The sequence below is a fragment of the Poecilia formosa genome, unplaced genomic scaffold (assembly GCF_000485575.1).
Source record: "Poecilia formosa unplaced genomic scaffold, Poecilia_formosa-5.1.2 Scaffold317, whole genome shotgun sequence".
Lineage (NCBI taxonomy): Eukaryota > Metazoa > Chordata > Actinopteri > Cyprinodontiformes > Poeciliidae > Poecilia > Poecilia formosa.
In genome coordinates, this window is record NW_006800256.1 from 581,647 (window position 1) to 594,534 (window position 12,888).

Sequence of the window (12,888 nt, forward strand, 5' to 3'; positions counted from 1 at the left end):
CGAATCACACACACACACAAATAGAGAGCTCTATATGAACTATTTTTTTTTGCTGGCCAGCTTCTTTTAATTTAATTTATTCTTATTTTTTTTACCAAGGACCCTGAAAGGATTCTTTATAATCTAAGTTTTATTTTTCTTTCTCTTTGTGGGTTTTCCTAGGAAAATTGTATGACAGTGTGAGACGAAGTTGGATGTGTTTCAGTCCAGTAACTTGCAATAAACATAACTGGTTGATAGTAAACTGCTATCTGAACCCGAGTAGATTCTGTTCTTTGGTTACAAAAACACTCTGTTAGTACGAACCTGAAAAAAGGAGGTCAAACAAAGGGAAGAAAGAATTAAAATAGCCCTCCAAAAAATGTTGTTTTGTCAGTTTTGAAAAAAACCCCCCAAAAAACAGAGCATGACAGAGGTCTTTGCATTCAGTTTGTAAAAAATAAAAGTTGCTGGCCTGGAAAAGATAAAAGATTCTTTATTCTAGTGACAGAGCTTTCAACCAGCCTTTTATTTCTGTTGTCACACTAATGCAATTTCTTTTGACAGACAATCCTTTAGCTGAAAATAGATCCATCAGCATCCTTAGCATATTGTGGGGCTCATAGACACGTTCACTCACACTCTATGCACACATTAAAGAGCCATGCACTATGGAGTTAAACTGCAATAACAGTGGTACATGCTGCATATGAAGTGTAAAAGAAAAAAAACACTAAAAGGTTCCCTGAGACACACACACAAAGCACGCATATACATATTTTTAGTTTTATAAAAAATCTGAAGCTCAAGCTGGAGGCCTTGATATGATAAAGATGCAGCTCTAGGACAGAAAAGCACTTTTCCCTCACCAAGGCCGATTGCTGTGAAATGGAATGGAAACAATGATACCTATAGCAAACAACGAGCAGGCAGACAGCCAAAGACAGAGCGCGAGCTAACGTCACATCAGCACTGCTGCCACAGACGGCGCGGTCCAGACGGAGGCTGTTCATCGGTCAGAACCTGGAGACCGGAAGGTGGTTCATTCTGCAGACATTAGCATTTAGCAACAAAAACAGCTGATCATTGCTCCTGCTTATCTCTGTGTGGGTTTGGATGAAAAAGTTTGGAGTCCTCCCCCTGCCCTCCCTGTGTGTTTCTTTGCTTGTTTATCACCCAACCTCTGCAGCGCGTCCCAAGTCGAAGTGGCTCGGTTAAAACAAAATGCCTTCGTGCTAATTATCTGCAATTCCTCATCTTCAGAAGACCACTCTTCCCCCACTTTTGTAATTGAATGAATTTGCATCATAATCAGCTGTGTGCACGGTAAATAACTGGCTGCTGGCTAGCTGTCCTAATTCCTGTGGTTGTAAAGGAGACAGGTTCAGGAATTCCTTCTCAGGACTGGAGATGTGAGGAAACCAATGCTGCCTCTTGGGATTATTTTACTCACTAATTTGTCCATTAATGTGGCTTAGCTCAGAAAATGACAATATCTAATTTGACTTGATGAATAAATCTGTGAAGTTATTTTGCTGGATGATAAATTGTCCCAGTAATGATTGCGATAAACAATAATATTTTCGTTTTCAGACCATTTTCAAGTAATATATTGATAAGTTCAGAACAATGCAAGTTCTACCTGTCAAAGACCTGTACACTAACATTTTGTAAAGAACAATTAATACTGGAACTGGAAGATATGGCAAATATATAAAAACAGAAATAGAAATCATGCACAACCGAAACAATAATTAAAATGATCAAGTTCAGTTAATTTAAACCCATTAATTATTGCAATGGGTTTACTTGATAAACCACCATTAGTTTCAAACTACACATGATTATCTACAGACTTTAAGTGAAATTTTAGATATTCATTATTCACATAATTCACCACAAATAGGGTTTATAACAAGTTTATAACACCTTCCTAATGTAACAGCTTTTCCTCAGCTTTTTGGTGCGTTAAGTTTAAAATCTCTTTGGCAAATTGTATTTATTAGATGCAGCATCTTTTGTTGTTAATTTTTGGTGATATTTTTTTACACCTCCTGACATCATTGTGATATAATTTTGTCACTGCTAATAAAACATTTATTATCCAGAACTAAACCACACAGAGTGAGGTAATGTCAATACTTTGAGAATTCTTCCCCCAAAAGAAAAAAAAAGTTGTCAGAATGAGTACAACACATTTAAATTTAAGACACTGCTAATAGAAAGATGGATAAATTTGACATTCTGTGATTTTAAGGCTAAAACTGAGAATAATAAACCTATGTCTTATGTATCTCTTTGATATCAAAACTAAAAGTATAAAGCTGTGATCATGATCACATTTTACAATTATTTGACCTTGAATACATTCAATTCACCATGTTCTGCTTTAATAAAAAGTGATCTAATAATAAAGTAAAACAACTGAAGAGTGGAAAAAATATAACTCGACAAATACATTTAGCAGCGATCCCCAGAGTAACTAAAGCTGTCGGGATAGGACAGTAAGTGACATTTGATTCGGTTCCATGCTGTTTTACAGAAGGAAACCTCATTATTCATCCATATTCAGCTCAACACCTTCAGGTAAATATTCAAATGAGAGTTCAAACAACATTCTTGCCCACGCACAGCCCTCTAATGTTCCTTAGACAAGCCTTTCTAGTTAGCGTGCCTGCTAACAAAATCCTCAACAGTTAATATTTTTTCCTAACATGCTCAGAAGAGCTTCTGATTTAGTCTTAATTCAATGATAACAGAATCAGGTGTACACAGTGTGTTATATGCATTGCACTGCACAGACCTAATACTGCCACTAAATTGAATTGTGGACAAATGCTTTCTAGGTAGTACTGCGTTTGCCTTCGGTGAACACACTCACAGAACTGTGGTCACAATAAATTCATCCAAGCACACACACTGAGCGTCAGACTTTCAAAGTGACTGGAATCACTGCACCAAAGTGTAGACAGGAAAGTTTTCAGTCGCACATTTCAGCACATGATGAAAAACACAACAAACATTACATGTTCTTCAATGTCATCATCAAAAGTCATAAGATATTGGAATGCAGACTAGAATCAACCAATGTTCCAGTTATTAAAGACAACCCTAATCAAGAGGGTCCATTAAAAGGAAATCAGTGTTTCGGTATCCTTGCCATTTTCTTTAAGTTTACTTCAAATTATTAGAGCATAGAAACTGAATGCTGCTTCCCCATGTTTAGTTCTGATGGATGCAGAGTGGACCAGAACAATTCCTAATTTTCCTTTCCTTATACATGTAGATCAGGGTCTGCCGCTCCAGTCCTATAGTGTTACTGTTCTGCGCTATAGATGCATCCCTGCTCCAATACACTTATCTAATGTGTGATGGAGCAGGTATGCATCCAAAACTTGGTGGTCAGTGGAAGACTGGAGTCCGCAGATGTCTGTAGATCATACTGCTAAATAAATACTACTTTTATTTCAGAACATTTCCTTGTAGGTTAAGCTAGAATAATCAGCTGCAGTGATTTGTCTTTTTCATACACGAGTTTTTGAATACGACTTTCTGATTCTGTATTGGTATTTCAACTTTTCGTCCACCCACCACAGGCCCAGTAACAGCGTTAAGTGGTTTCTCTGTCCAAATAACAAAGAAAATAACCGTTTGATCAGACTTTGAGCAGCATAACAGACAGTAACCCCAAAGATAAACCCTCATTAGTAAACACTGATTCTGCATGAAAAGGTATGGTTGTATGACTCACTAATAAAGGTAAGTAATTCTGATCACATAAAAAATATAATAGTCTATATCTTCCAGGATTTTTTACTTTTTTAATTAACTTACATGTTGGAAGCAATCATCAGCACAAGTAAATTAACAGCAGAGTGGCCTGAGCACTGAGCTCTTAGAGACCTTGGTAATGTGCCTGTTTGTTAGGTCCCCAAGTAACAGCATTCAGACAGTATAATGAGTATTTCCTCTGCACTGGATAAATCACAATATTTTGTTTGCTGAATATATATTTTGTCTGTTTCTCTTTCTCAATAAATGCTAATGAGAGGAAATTAATATTCAACTTGACTCATAGATTTGTTTTTGTATATTGGTTATTTCAATATTTTTATGGTCAAAATTGCTGAATTTATACATTAAAACAGGTAGAAGGTACCATAACATGCCCCCACCTTTCCATAGGGAAGTGGCAACAGGTCAGAAAAAATATAGAAAAATATCGATTTCATATACACTCTAAAAACAAATTAGTTGAACCAACTTAATTGAATTGCTTCAATTGGTAAAAAGCAATTCAATGAAGTTTATCCAACTTAATTTATTAAGCTTAACCAATTCAATATATTATAATCATCCAGCTCAATTTGTTAATTTTCTTTTTTAACAAATGTATTAAGTATGTTTAAGATGACAAATCTAAGTCAGTCTTACTCAAATCATTTAGTTTACTTCAAATAAAGAAGTAAATTAATAAAAGATCTCTTTTTCAAAGGGTTTTTGGCTGAGGCATCCTTTATTTGAGCGTAGTTATTCAGGAAAGTGGTCAATGACAGAGAGGAAGACCTGCAGCTAAGGTCATCAGGTTGGGCATCAAACCTGCAAAGGCTGCGTCAAGGACCAAGTCTTCCTTATGTGGATTGTGCTCTACCCCTGCGCCACCACAGCACCCTGGTTGATACAGAATCTGTCCCTGGTAAGCTTGAGTCATGGTGTCAGACAGGATACAAATATGGTATTGAAATTAATTATTTCAAGTAAAGTCAAAGTAAAAAGATCCTTTAAGGAAATGATTTGTAACTTTTAAGTTAGAGTGTATTTAGAGGACACTGTAAAAAGACTATTAGGCTGTAAACTAAGAAGTTATAAAATATTTAGTTTGGAACTACTTAAAAGTTTGAGTTGACGTTTTGTAAAATTAAGTCAAAGAGATTTTAAATGTTTATTAGAACAAAATAAATGATTTGAGTAAGAGTGACTTAAATTTGTCATGTAAAAACTCCCTTATGAATTAAGTTATAAAAACTTAGGAAATTGAGATGGATTGAGACAGTTACCGTCCACCTTTACAAGGCAGCCACCTCCTGCTTCCCACCCAGCGCAACTCACAGTCCCTCCATGGCTCCAATCTATGATTCGAGCTCGGCTGTGGGTTAATGCTATTGGACACACTCCTACCTGATTCATGATCTTTACCAGTGGAAACTGACGAACATGTGAAAAGTGTGTGAGGGAGAGGGAGACTGGGGGGGATCTAGATGGGCTCTATGGAGAAGTAAATCGGGATTAGTTTGGGGAAAAAGCCCTCTCCCAGAAATATGGGGATAAACACTCAGCACGGCCCACGCGACTTTTGGGTAAAACACAAAACGGTTGACAAATCACAGTGGCGCGGTGGCGTGGGGGACGATATAAAGGAGCCCAGAGAGATTATGTGTGGAATGGATGAAAGGAACGGTCATCCCACAGGAGTTAAGGGCTTCAGCAGGAACAGTTTCCTTAAAAACGCTCAACATGGGATCAAATGAATCACTCAATCAAAGAAAAAATAAAAAAAATGCCTTCCTGCAGAAAACTCAAGCGTGCTTGTGCAGCTAAAGCAGCTAACTGTGCTGCGAAGAGAGACAGCACTGAAATGCCCTAAAAACAAAGTTAGAGAAGAAAACAACAGACAAACACACACAGACACACATAAATCACTTGAAGCTGGGAGACAAGAGCAGCACAACGTTGTTGCAGCAAGCTTCCAAGTCTCAAGCCAACTTGCAAAGGGACTTCATGTTTAGTTGTTCACTTTGGTGTGAGAGAGTGGGAGTTTTGCCCACAGGGAATGTTGTTTTTACCTAAGCTGAGAAGTCTGTTTAAAACTGGGACACCTCTGTTTGGAATATGGGACCATCAGCAAAACACAAAATAACTTATCCAAGGTGTAGCCTATTAATGCAGGTGGTATACATATAGTGAGATCCTAGTTTTCTATTTTGGAAATATAAATAGATCTCCAACAAACCACACCTGTGCACACAAAAACCTATACTATTATTCCAACTATGCCAAGGTTTCTTAGCCTTCATGCAATGTTGAAATTCTATTTTTAGGCCAACTTAAATAAATAGTGACTAGCTAACTAAAACTAGCATAACTAACTAACTAACTAACCTATACTTAATGTTCACTTTTTAATGTTCACTTTTTTTGCTGTGTTTCCATTACAAATGTGCGCAAAACTCTCTATATAACAATAATGTCAAAAAAGCAATTTTGCAATTCTGGTGTTTCCATTAAATAAGAGATCCAATTAAAATCAAATGTGAAGTTTGTTCACATGATGAGTCAAAGAGGTCAAGAAGACTGATTCTCAGGAAGATGTTTTTGGACCACAAAACATTTTTGTGCAAAACTAACAGTGCACATCTTTAATAGGATCCATTATCTGACATAGTTTTGTTATATCTGCATTTATGAAAGCGAATATGGAAACTGAAAGATGACAAGGGGAGCCAGAAGGACGATGGGGAGATACAAGAGAATGGGTTATATAGTATAAGGATGGGTCACTCCACTCACAGTAATTGCTCTTGACATTTAATTGTCAGAGTGACATGTGGTTTAATCAGATGTATCCTCAAGCATCTAATTAGTTGCGGCAAAGAAAAGGAGGAACACTCAAGCACAAACAACCCCTCGTTCGCTTTGTGGTTTTTAAACATAGTTCAGCATGTATCTGATGTTGAGTAATCGTTTAGATGGTTGTTTGACCAACTAAATGTGACTTAATTGATAATGTCTTGTCTGCCTTCATATTCTACGCACAGTGGAGATGTGTGTGTGCGTGTGCTGTACTAATAAATGCCATCACACAAGGTTTTTATTGACATTTCAACCTTGCAAATAGGAAAGTTTTGGCTGACTCCTGTCCACATTCATTACAAGCCTCCTCCACTTCTAAGTCAGCCTCACACGGTGACACTCTTGAGGTTAAAAAAGATTTTCAGCGTTCGAAATTGGCAATTAATGTCAAGTGTAAAATTGTCAATGTCGTTGAAGCCAGGAGAGTATGGCTAATATCCATCATTAGAATGATAAAGGTTTTCAGTCTCCTTCAATCTCCATCAAGGCTCACTTGCTTCAATAGTCACAATGTGGATGATCTAAGACTTTTCCTCCATTTATTATTCAAATTCATCACATGGTTGTGGATGTGTGGATGTTCTCAGAAAATCAAGATCACACTCCGGCGTTCTGTGACGACGAGCAGACAGAGCCTTCCAAAAGTATTGATACTCTCATCTTTTATTGTATTTTCTTGGAATCTGATGCCATAAAGTAGTTTCTAAATGTGACATGGAAGGTATTAGATATAATCGGTGTAAAGGCATTAACTCACCAAAATTGACCTCTATGTTTTGTGTGCATTTTTTCACCTTAAATATTTTAACACTAGCTAAACAAGAACACGTCACATCACATCATTATGTGATGTTGAAAGGAAATGGGAGCTCCCAAAAAGGGGGCAGCATAGCAGTAAGAAGAGATTTTACAGCCTAGAAGCATAATGGAGTGCTGCTAAAAAGTTGGTACTGTAAAGACAGCTGTCGTGATTTATTGGATGAGTAGAGGAATCCAATTCTTAAAATTCCTAGAGCCTTCGATAAATTATGTTTTCAACTTTAGCGCTCTGTGTTCAGGCCAGATGATTATTTGTATCCATCTATGATCATTAATATGAACATTCACTCTTGACCATGGAAATTCTGATTCTGAAAAAGCTGCAAACTGATGGGCAGTTATACAGTTTTTGAAAAGCAGAAGTGGAGCCTCGTCCATAACCAACAACAATGCAACAACTGGTTTCTGGATGGTAAGTCAACTACAAAATACTTGTCTTTTCAAGCAGCGCACACATCAGTAAAACCAGCAAACCAGATGTACTGGAGCTGGGTTGCTAGGTTACGGGCGGCGCGCTGCTGATTTGTGACGTTATATTCCAAAGGTTTTTGAAACAGGTCATTTTCCGGACACCAGCAAGCATTAAGTTATTCCCAAAAAAACTGGCTGCATGTTTTTATTTTTAAACATTTGGGGAGCTTCAGAAGCAGTGTAGAGCCAAATGGAAGTACAAGAATGTGCTAAATATTTTCATATTAAAACATTTTTGTGAGGCTCTATTTTTCCTGGATGTCTTAGGGTTGTAAAGGTGTGGTGCTTGCTCAACAGAAAGTGCATCGCCCTCTATTATTATGGTTTTTCATAAGTGCAGTCCCAGTTCAGCCATGTTTTCCCTACATTAGCATGCTGCTCAGTGTAAGATGTGCAGAGATCCCTACCTAATGAGTCATCCTCCCCATTCCAATTCCATCTCAACTCCCCCCCCGACCCTCCTCCACGCTGAGGGGCACAAACCCCCTCCCACACTGCCAGGCCTCATCCCCTGCCGCTCACCTGGAGCAGCTCACATCACCACCTCTATAATGGAGTGTGACATGTGAAAACATTTAACTGTGAGACAGGTTCATTTGAGCTGCATCATTTCCAACCCATCCAGACAGGAGACGTGTGGCTTTCATTACACTTAATGTCCAAACATAAAAGAGCGGCATGCTGGTGCCGAGTGCTATTTGGAACCTTCCATTTGTGTTTTACCTTCAAATGAATAAGAGTCACGGGGGCATGAGAGGTGCATGCGTTCTGTGTTCATCCCTGAGGTTGATAGGTCAGTGAGAGCTTGGCTTCCAATCACCTGTCTTATATTTGGAAGCATTCTCTGTTTCTCTGCCTTATCATAAGCAGCCTAATGAAGGTTTATTCAAACAAACAAAAAAATTCAATTTCACACAAAAATCCTAATTCTCATTTACTATGATTCAGAATTGTTTTAAAATGTCCCAAAGTTAATAAAAAAAAAAAAAAGACAAATCAGCTGTCTGTTGGCCTCCGTTTTATAACTACGTGGGATGTTCTGACGTCACAAAAACAATACTGGAACATATGCATACAAGCTCCAAAACAAGAAGGACACTACAAAAATTAAATGGAGAGAGATTCAACCAAATCTGTCTTCAGTGAAGGGAGACATTTGGACTCATTTAGGTTTTAACCAAATGGCTAGAAAGACTGAGCTTGGCATGAGCTTCGCAAGATGAAGATGAAGAACTTCAGAAAGTCCACAAATACGCAAAGCCAAAGTACAGCTGTACCAACATATCCCACATCCGTACATTTTACAGAGCTCTGCGTGTTGTATTGTGTGATTGTTCATAAGTTTGCAGCCTTTTTTAAGCCAAAAACATTTCTGACAGCAAAGCTGACATTTCATTTCAACTAGTCCGCTTTCACTACCAGGTTTTTGTGTCCATATTATGAATTTATCCAATGTGGCGAGGAATTATGTACAAGTTAAGATTATTCACTAAATAACTACAAAAATTGTGAAATTGCTAAAAACGTCTCTCGACGGAGGAGGCTGTCTCCATAGAAACAAAATGGCAGATACAAGGAGAGAGTAATTCCATTTAAGTAAGGAATATGTAAAATGTTGAAAAATGTGAATGACGTGTTAGTGTCTGCATTTATCATTGTGCCTTGAAAAGCCGACTGGAGCAGATCATGGGGATCCTTTGCGCACCCACATATTAAAACAGAAATTATTATAGTCATTTTGAATCAAATAGTGACCGCAAAAATCAGAATCAAACATGAGATAGTATATTCCTACTGTAATATTTAATTACACTGCAGATTAACAGCTTGGTGACTTGTTCTGTTTAAATGTCATAATAATGTGTGCATAGAACCTGAAGCTGTGCTAATACTTTACAGTATTTGGGTGATGATTGTTTTCCTTATTGTACTCCAAGTATATTTTATATTGCTAACACAGGGATGTTTTCACTAAGCATGTCAACCTGATGTTCTAGTTGCTTTAAAAAGCAACTAGAACATATTTTGAAACTAGAAGCAACTAGAATATATTTTGCTACTTGCTAAAGTAGCTTCTTTGTTGAAGTCATGAGGTGGGTTCCCCCTCTTCACCCGCCTCTCCTGTCATGGTAGCAGATTTCATGGCTGCATTTATGAGAGCCCTTCGGTCTAATTGTTGCTGCCCTGCAGAGTCTTTTTTTCCAGCCCCAATTCCATCCGTATGTCCGGCTCTTAAATTACCCTGGCTAAGCACCTACTCCCACCCTACTAAGGGCCATTACGCCACCTATCCCACACGTTCTGGCTGTAAGGCTCTCAGAGTAGCTCAACAAGCCAGAGGTCAGACAACCAGCAGTCCCCTTCCTCAAGTTACAGCTACTTGTCAATACTGGCATAATCACATTTTCAACTGAGTAGCATCAGCAACATATTAGGGCTGTCTTTGATTGATCTTGTGAAATGAAGTTTTTTCTCAGATATCAGTCATTTTTTAAGTCAAGTTTGAAGTTTTTCACCCTTTAATTCAACACACAGAGGTGTGACTACCATGAATTATGAAAATGAATGAGGTAAATAGAAATTTCTGTTCAAAGAAAACCGGGTAAAGTAAATTAACATGTCTTCCCAGGTGAAAAAAAAAGTATACGCTAGTATATTTCAAACATAGTTGCATTTGTGAAAGTACATTTTAAGTATACTAAGTATTAAGTGTACTACCTAGAAATATATGTGAAGTATACTAAAAGCATACTTGTACCAATTTCAAAATTAGAACTTTAAACACACTTCAACATAATTGTACCATAATACACTTTTAATAAATATATTAAATAAAAGTATACTTTAAGTGAACAAAATATATATTTGCCCNTGCGGTGAGGTTCATAGCTGGTGAGGCACCGACTTAATTATAATCGGATTTATAAATCTAGACCCCATGCGTGTTATTGTTTACATAAGGAAATTTTGCGCATGCGTACAATCCTGGAGGGCAAAAAGGCTATTCCTTTACATGCCATCCATAACCGAGCCACCGCCGCAGAATAATTCCGTTATCTCAATGAAACTTAGAAATGTAGATATGCCTAATTTCGTGCTGTGCTTAAAAGCAAAGGGAGAAACCGTGAGAGTACAGCTCAAAACCACGTCTTTCTCGCTCTCTGTATCAGCGCAGCTACTGTATTGCTAGCTCGCTGTTTACCGTCTCTTACTCTGCAGTTGTGGAGTCACAATGTCTGGGTTCATGAGCGCCCCCAGCGATGAGGCATGAGAACTGCCTGCCTCACCTCAAATCTGTTTCTGCCGTTTATGATCGCTCCTCATCACACGAAACACGTTACACACACAGATAAAACACAGTACATTTATAGTACAAACCACAGTGTGAAAATATCTTTATAAATGAATTTATTATATATTATTTTTCCACGTCGCTAATATATATAGTGCCGTCAATTTGGAAAATTCCCTTGATTTATATGTTCCAAAAATATTTACAGATAATAGCAATTACTTTCTCCTTGTGAAAGTAGAATTTTAATTTCAGGTTTTATAATAATTTCAGCTCCTGCTAATTTATGCTTTTTGTTACGTCAACATTTTAAAGATTTCAGGTTTTGTACTAATTTCGACTACTGCTAATTAGTATAAAATTGTATTCATAGTTTAACACTTCCCACTGTGACATAATTAGATTCCTGCATGAAACTACCGTCTTAGCGCTCGTGTGGTGTTTAAAGGCGGCTCAGAAATACTGCTTATGACATGCTAGCAATGGATTAAACAGTCGTAACGACTGAAAAGAATTGTGGTGTACCTAAGGCATAGATATGGGAAGGGCGGGAAAAAGAAGACGAAAAAAAAGACTTTTCAGGAGAGCTGTGGCAATGACTCTGTGGGCGCAGAATTTCTAATAAAACGCCCGCAATTGCTGACGGGCCCGGTTTGATGTGCGGGGTGTTCTCCTGTCTGTTGCGTGCAGCCAATCAGAAATCACGGAGTCATAAGCACTGAAGGATAACCCAAACAAAGAACAGCTGACAGCAACCGAGAGTCCGGTGGACATTGGAGAGAGAGGACTGTAATTGATATGTGGAAACAACGTGAAGAAATGATGACAATAAAATAATGTTTAAAAAAAATGAATATATATATATATATAATTTTATTGACATCATTTATTCACGTTGTTTCCACATATCAACTGCAGTCCTCCCTCTCCAATGTCCACCGGACTCTTGGTTGCTGTCAGTTGGTCTTTGTTTGGGATTTCCATCAGTGCTTATGACTCTGTGATTTCTGATTGGCTGTCTGCAACAGACAGGAGAAGGCAACAGTGATATATTGAGAGGGATTTATTTGTGGTAAAATTATTGTTTGATACTTTCCATGATTTATTTTCCATTTATTCTTATATCTGCTCTGATGCTTCTCTTCTCCACATCAACATCCAGAGGCTCCCAGAGAGCAGGAGAAATGTTAATGGTTTTGTCATTTTCAAGAATCTCTCGCTTGTTTGGGTTGTCAGTATCCATTTTGACAGTAATCACATATTTTAAATATCTATCCACCTTATTCCTTGTCCCCATGAAGCTTTGTGTAATTTATGGGCACAACTTCTGCCGCAAACCGGAACCGTCATAGAAAGAACACCGCAATTGTGAACTTGTGTTTTCAAAATTAGTAGAATATTAATAAATCAATATTTTGTGACATTTGTAGCGGAAACACAGCTGACATCTAAAGCATATTGCCATTGAATTTATTGCCTGCCATTTGTTATTTTGCATTAAAGTCTTTTGAAGACTAATATCAAACTATGAACTAAATCTGTTTTTCAAAGCCTTGACCATTTTTTAAATAGCACTAGCCTGGTCATTGCCAGGAAGGCAATATCCTAGCACTACCCTGGTCATTGCAAGGTAGGCAATGACCAGGCTAGTGCTATTTTGCACTAGCATTAAAATCTGAGCCATCTCATTTGAATTG

The 12,888-nt window shown here is 37.7% G+C and overlaps 1 protein-coding gene across 1 annotated transcript in view; it reads right to left on the minus strand.

The window, feature by feature from the left end:
- Positions 1-12,888, minus strand: part of robo2 (roundabout, axon guidance receptor, homolog 2 (Drosophila)) — a 545,602-nt gene that overhangs the window by 462,582 nt on the left and 70,132 nt on the right. The gene's annotated exons all lie outside the window — the stretch shown is intronic.